At 40.2% G+C, this 6,883-nt stretch overlaps 1 long non-coding RNA gene across 1 annotated transcript; it reads right to left on the reverse strand.

Annotated features, from left to right (window-relative positions):
• Nucleotides 1-571: 571 nt before the first annotated feature.
• On the reverse strand, nucleotides 572-6,539 carry LOC144589178 (uncharacterized). The gene is made up of 2 exons (XR_013545127.1): nucleotides 6,481-6,539; nucleotides 572-2,295 (listed from the first exon to the last, which is right to left on the reverse strand). It is a non-coding gene; the product is annotated as an uncharacterized LOC144589178 (long non-coding RNA).
• Nucleotides 6,540-6,883: the final 344 nt, after the last annotated feature.

Below are 6,883 nucleotides of genomic sequence, written 5' to 3' on the forward strand. Positions count from 1 at the left end.
GGACACAAGCAGATCTGTATGTGTATATAAGACATAAGACATAAGAAATTTATTTGTCATTGCACTCACAAGTGGGTACAACGAAATGAGGTGCTCTTCCCCAAGGTAAAACTGGACAACACCACTACAAAAAAAAGTTAAAATATACGCAACACTCACCAGATACCCCGTTTCTCCCAGCAATTAAAATTCCACCAAAAACTTATGACCCCGCATTTAAACTCAATGTATATATGTGTGAACTGAACAATTGATATATCTTCCTGCTTTGTGATGAGTGCTACGTGTTATGCTACCAGACTGAACTGCTGTAAATACCTTTTACAGTGGTGCCTTGCTTAACGGCGATAATCTGTTCAAGGAAAATCCCTGTTAAGCGAAAACGTCGTAAAGCGAAAATAAAAAGCCAATTGAAATGCATTGAAAACCGTACAATGCGTTCCAATGGGCTAAAATCTCACCGTCCAGTGAAGATCCTCCATACGGCAGCCATTTTCGGTGCCTGTATAGCGAAGAATCCGTCCCTAAACATAGCGGGAAGCCATTTTGATTACATGGTGGCCATTTTGAAACAGCTGATCAGCTGTTAAAAAAACCATCGTTTTGCAAAGAATCAGTTCCCAAAGCAGGGAACCGATCATTGCAAAGCAAAAAAAAAAAACAAAACCCTGTTTAGACCATTGTTTTGTGATTGCAAAAGCGTTGTCATGAAGCGGATTAATCGTAATGCGGGGTAATCGTAAAGCAGGGCACAACTGTAAATACACGTTGGTGGAGGAGAAGCTGCTGGTGTGTGCGTGAGTTATTCTGGACTAACTGGACTGCTTAAATACTCTGCTAAACCTGCTATTCTTCCACGTTTTTGCGCTAACAATAACTATACCTTCTATTTGATTCCTATCATTGGCAATATCTGAGTACAGCCTAAGGTCAAATGTAATATAATAGAACATACACACATTACACACCCATGTACAAACTACTAATGGTCAGGTCTTGTAAAAATCCTGGTAGCAGTGTAGCCAAAATGGGCAATTGATAAGATGTTTGTATTTGTCCAAGAGGGTACATTGAGAACTAGTGACCATTGGAGAAGGAATGCTAGAAATTGTTGACACATAGTGGGAAAGTCATAATGCCCTTCCAAATGAAAGGAACTTGGGAGGCATTTTAGTTTCAAAGATCAAACAAGACCAGATCAGCCAACTGTTCTCTCTCATCTGTCCCCAGCTATAGCACTATGCATGCCACTGAAATCAAAGCCAGAGGTAGGAAGTAATTAACTGCAAGCAACTGTTTCCATGTAATTAATCCCCTTTTCCAGTCATGGAAGCGTAATGTAATATAGTCCAATGCAATATAGCAAGGGATAATTTCACTTTTTCTGCAGTGTAACTCAAATATAGTTACCTTTATAGTTATGGGGTTATTAATGGTCTAACCTTCTCAGAAGGAATTCTGTAAGATTCAAGTGCAGCTTGTACTGAGCCTCATGCTGTCGTTTCATGCTTGTTGCGGGTTTTGTGGTGTTCAAAAGACAGAAGGCGGGAGAATGGGCTTCGTATTTATTATTGGCTTGTGAACTGTAATGTTCATACTTTTAAAAAAAAAGTAGCCAAAAAATTGTAGCTATTGTAGTAACTAAATATGGGGGCAGGGATATCTATGAACTGTAACAGTAAATAATAAAAATAACCTTCTAAGTTCTGGAAAAAAAGAAAACACAACACTAGGTTAGTAGAGGTTCCTGCTTCTTAATGTACTTGTGACTAACCAGAGATCCTTGCTGCATGTTCAGGAATATGTGACTGTACTTCATGTTTCATATTTGCTGTAGGAAACAGTGGTGCGATGCAAGCAGAGGTGTGCCAAACACGATGGCTACCCAAAGCGTGATGCATTTCCAGTTCGAATAACCTTTTCAAATGATGAAGCAATAAGCTGTGTTGGTGTTAGCAATTGCTAACATCAGTTATTTTGTCTTTGGTCGTAGCCTTCCATAGAGAATATCCTGTGGGTTTATTGTTTTAAATGAACCAAATCTTTCCCTTGACTCCACCTTATGCCTTTGAGTTGTCTAAGCGATTTACACTATCTATGGGAGAGCATTTATCTAGATTGAACTGTTGAAAAGGATAATTTTATTATCAGATGCTCTGGTTCCTTTCATCATTTTGTTTTGTTTTGCTTGCATTTTCCCAGCAGGCATAATTCCCAATTCCCTTTTCTTTCAGGCTTGCAGGTGATACAAATAGAAGTCAATTCCATGTATTTTCCAATGCTCAGCAGTTGATTCTGAAAGAATGTAGATGCATATTCAGCTTCAATATTTACTATCTGTGCCTCATTACATTACACTTCTGATTACCTTCACCATGTTGAATATAGCATGAGTCACACCAGTACCATAGCATTAGTTATGTAACTTGATAATTAACATTTCAAGAGTCCGCAGAATTTGTCAGTTCCCAGCCAGTGAGACCTGTACAGGGTGCAGTACTGTCCACACCAGCTTGAGCAAAGTTGCCACAGGCCCCAGCTCTACTACCCCATGTTCTTAAAGAAACAAACTTTGGGGACTGGATTCAGTGCCTTAACAAAAAGAAGGGGGAAAAGCACAGAAATGCTTGCTCTGACCAGAAAAAGAGAGGTGGAGAGGAATGGGCATATCATTGAAAGATTCATTTTATTTATTTGAATCAATTTTCTTCTTTCCAGTGCAGAGCAAATGCTCTCTTTTGTTGTAACTATTTTAATGCTTAAAAATAGATTGCTCCTCAGATTGATTTTGAGCTTTATGATGCCAACATCTATAAGCATGCATTTTCTGTGGGGTGCTGTAAAGCTATATTCTAATCACCAATGCTGCAAATAGTCACATTTCCTTGGTCTTGGCAGAACTAAGCCCCAAGAGAGAGAATGATTGGGAGTTTTGGAATTGCTTCTGAATTAGCATGCAAGGCAGTGTAGCCTTGCAGCAGCATTATTACTGTGGCTGACAACCTTGTGTCCCTGTGGAACCCTCCAGCCAACTAACAGCCGTAGCAGCAAGAGTTTTTACACCTGGCAGTCGGGAATCCAAAGTAGTATTAATAGTATACTGCATGTCTAGAGGCATATATAACTGCAGAAAAATATGAAAGCAGCTTGCTTCTTGTAAAAACAAACACCCTTTATGTCTCCTGGAAAGCATTGTCATAAACAAGGTCCATTTTTCTTCCAGAAGCCGGAGCTTAAGGTTTGGGAAAGAAGAAAATATCCTTGGTATAGCACTGTTGTCTTTCTGGCAGTGAAAAGCAGGCAAGGGAGAAATCCTTGTTTTCAGATATAAGAGATCACTCCCACAGGAATGTGAAGTACCAAAATTGTTTTGAGTGTAAGTATCTTTCCAGGAAGCCATGTAATTAATTCAGAAAGAATGTTCAGAATGGGCAGACAGGCATTCACGTATCTTACAGCCTGAGCTGACTGGAGGGTATGTGTGTCCTCAGAGTAAAGACACAGAGCTGACTGGATCAATATATGATGAAATTCCACCAATGACCTTGGGCCCCTAAATGAGCTCAGAAACAACCCCCGCCCCGCCCTCGCCTACAACCTCTCCATACTGGTTGGGACATTTCATTTAGGAAGTCCTAGGAGGAAATTTATAGAGTTCACGACTTTAGATACTTGAGTTAGCTGGCTTGGCTCTCTACCTGTTGCTGTTGTTGCTCTACCTTTTGCTCCTGGTAAAATTCTGCAGCTTCTTTTCTATTGCAGGTAGACGAAAATTGTAAGTCTAGAAAACTATCACATGGGGGAAATAATTGTTTTCAATCCATCTTTACAGAAAACATATGTTGTCTGGCTCCTATTGCATGCTTGGCTTTCCGCTTCAAACTATTTGTCCACAGCTCAGCCCTGAAGAACAGTGTTAACCATGCAGCCATCTCCATAGGAGAACAGAGTATATCCACAATCTGCTGGTTTCCTCTAGCTCCTAAAGCTTAAACTTCCTAAACGAAGTAGGGTCTGCACAAAAACCAAATGATTTTCCTTGAGTTCGCAAATTAGTGCCTGGAATGGTTTAGATATCTAGCTGTGGAGCCAGAGAATGGGAGTTTGATTCTCCACTTGTGCTTCCTTGACAGGGCCTGGACTTGATGATCCAGAGGGTCCCTTTCAGCTCACAGTTCTAAGATGATAATGATGAAATCACAGTTTAAATTTCATTTGTTATAGGGATCAAAGTTTGGTGTTTTGACAGAGTATTGCTCCCCACCTCTTTTAAGGTTGAAAAAATTAACATGCCTCCCTTTCTTTCTTTCTTTCTTTCTTTCTTTCTTTCTTTCTTTCTTTCTTTCTTTCTTTCTTTCTTTCTTTCTTTCTTTCTTTCTTTCTTTCTTTCTTTCTTTCTTTCTTTCTTTCTTTCTTTCTTTCTTTCTTTACTTACTTACTTACTTACTTACTTACTTACTTACTTACTTACTTACTTACTTACTTACTTACTTACTTACTTACTTACCTACCTTTCCTTCCACTCCCATTCCTGCCCAGAGCCCAAGCAGTTAACTTATTCCACCCTGGCACTATCCAGCTGTGCAGCCTCATTACAGCTCCGTCTGGGACTGCAAGCTCGCCAGCTGAAACTTGGGCAAAGAAGCTGCACCTGCTGCCCTGGCTTCTCAGTTAACCTTGTGGGGCACCCAGGTCCTTCACCTTTTTCCTTCTTCTGTTGCCCAGTCACCTGTTGATGTTTTTATCGAAGCACTACGCCCAAGATGAGATTGGAATTAAGCCCATGCTCCCCTTCTTGCTTGTTTGGTAAAATGCAGTCCAGTCTGGGCACAAAACCCGGTTTAAGTCCAGTGCTCCTCTGTGAAGAACAGGGACAAAGGGGGAAGGGGAGGAAGGAAGTGGCCAGTTTTCCCCATTTGAACAACCTATCTGACCACCCAACAGGCTCTGGCAAAAGAAGAAGAAAAAAGGATGGGCAACTTCTACATTGTCTGACTTCATCCTCCACTCTGGAGCAAGTGTGTGAAACACAGTGTATGGATTAAACAGCTTGTGCATCTTGTGAGACAAGCAAACTGGCTTTTATTTCTAAAATATCCTTTTAATTTAAATGCAAATGGAAGTGTGCTGTGTTTGCAGCAGGTCACTCATGCCAATAAGGCATATAATTGGAGTGGGTGTTATAACTGGGCCTCTGCTTCCCGGACATTATTTCTAAAATTAAAATGTTATTATGGAGGGATCTGGCTTATTTCACTCCTTTTCCCTTCTTTTCTCATCTCCCTCTTGGCTTCCTTCATTACTTATACAGATGGAAGTAAATAGTTTTTTTTTTTTAAAAAAAATGAGGCTTCTACATTTTCACTGCTGTAGAATGATATCAGTCTACTCAATACAGAAGTTCAGCATAGGCTTGGGACCCTGCAGTGGTCTAAGATAGCAGTCAGGAGGTGTTACAGACATTACATTTCAGTAGGATTCCAATTGCTTCTCCTCTCTCTAAATAAAAGGATGATTTACCTATATGTGTCCAAAAGAGACATTAACCAGAATGCGAAATGGCTTCTTAAAAGTGATGAACACATTAGTTTAGCACATGTGTGCTGAATGAACACAAGTTACAGGCAAGCTAATAAACTGTATGTGCAGATTCTCACTAGAAGTTAAAAATGGGGGAATTTCTATCCGGGAACATCAAGTTGGAATGGGTTTGCCCTTCAGAGATGTGATAGGTCTGTCAACCACTCAAATGGCATATTAACTCTTTCCTGCTTTATGTCTTCATTATGGCACTGTTCTCTCTGGAAGAACAGCTAAGATAAGAAGCATTATCTTGTTCTTCTTGCTTTACTCCCACTCTAAAATGTTTTACAACAGATAGCACTAGAGGTACTACCAAAATTTGTATTTATACACTTCAGCAATGAGTTTCTTGGGCTTCTAATGGCCATCTCAAACAAAAGGTATTAAAACACTACCTCCTTGTCGCAACCAGATAACAATTCCTCCCTAAACTCCCTGTTCTACTGAATGAGCAGCTGCTACATTTCAACCACCTTTTAATCTCTGTTCTCTTCTCCTTAAATGCTATTTGCTAGCAGGCTCGCCGCTGTTTCTTCAGCCAGCAGAAAAAAGTCTGCCCCAAACCCCATCAAAATTTACACCATTTAAAAAATAAATAAGTAGTAAATTAATCATATAACTTTTTTTTAAAAAAATCAATTAACTAAAGAACCACCCCCTGGGGGAAAAATAGTAAAATAACACAAACATACACACACCTCTCTCAAAGCAAGAAAGGCAAGCAAGCAAATAAAGGCCAAAAATACAACCGATGCCCCTCCCCAAACCAACTAGAATATGGGAATATGTCATGGTATTTTCCTTTTGTTGACATGACAGGCCCATCTGTATTGCTCATAACTCAACTGATCCCTTACTCTGTTGTTGTGTTACATTGTTCCTTTCCTGTTTGCTCACCCAGTTCTCCAAAGAGCTGATCCTGCTCCAGCCAGCCATAAGTTTTCAAAATTACTTTGAAATCATTGTACTGCAGAACCTGGAGCACTGATGCTAGTTAGCAGCTGGTTCAGACTTGCCGAGATTTACTTCAGCTGAAGAAGAGCACTGCTAGCCTTGTCCCACAAACCACACTGGTCCTAATAATCTGAAACTTCTTTCTCCTACAGCAAGAGCTTTCTAGCCTTTGTTCACAACTCCTTTGCCTTCTCTGCTGCATCTACAGGCATTCTAATCTCACTCCAGGTGCATTTTCAGGAAAGATTTGGAGTCCTTTGGAGTTCCATCTAGTCCTGGAAGGAGGTTTACCCACATTTGACAACTCTGGCCCTTTTTGCCCATATTTTCTTACTGCAGTTGTCCA

This window comes from Pogona vitticeps, chromosome 4 (genome assembly GCF_051106095.1).
Source record: "Pogona vitticeps strain Pit_001003342236 chromosome 4, PviZW2.1, whole genome shotgun sequence".
In the NCBI taxonomy this organism is placed as follows: domain Eukaryota; kingdom Metazoa; phylum Chordata; class Lepidosauria; order Squamata; family Agamidae; genus Pogona; species Pogona vitticeps.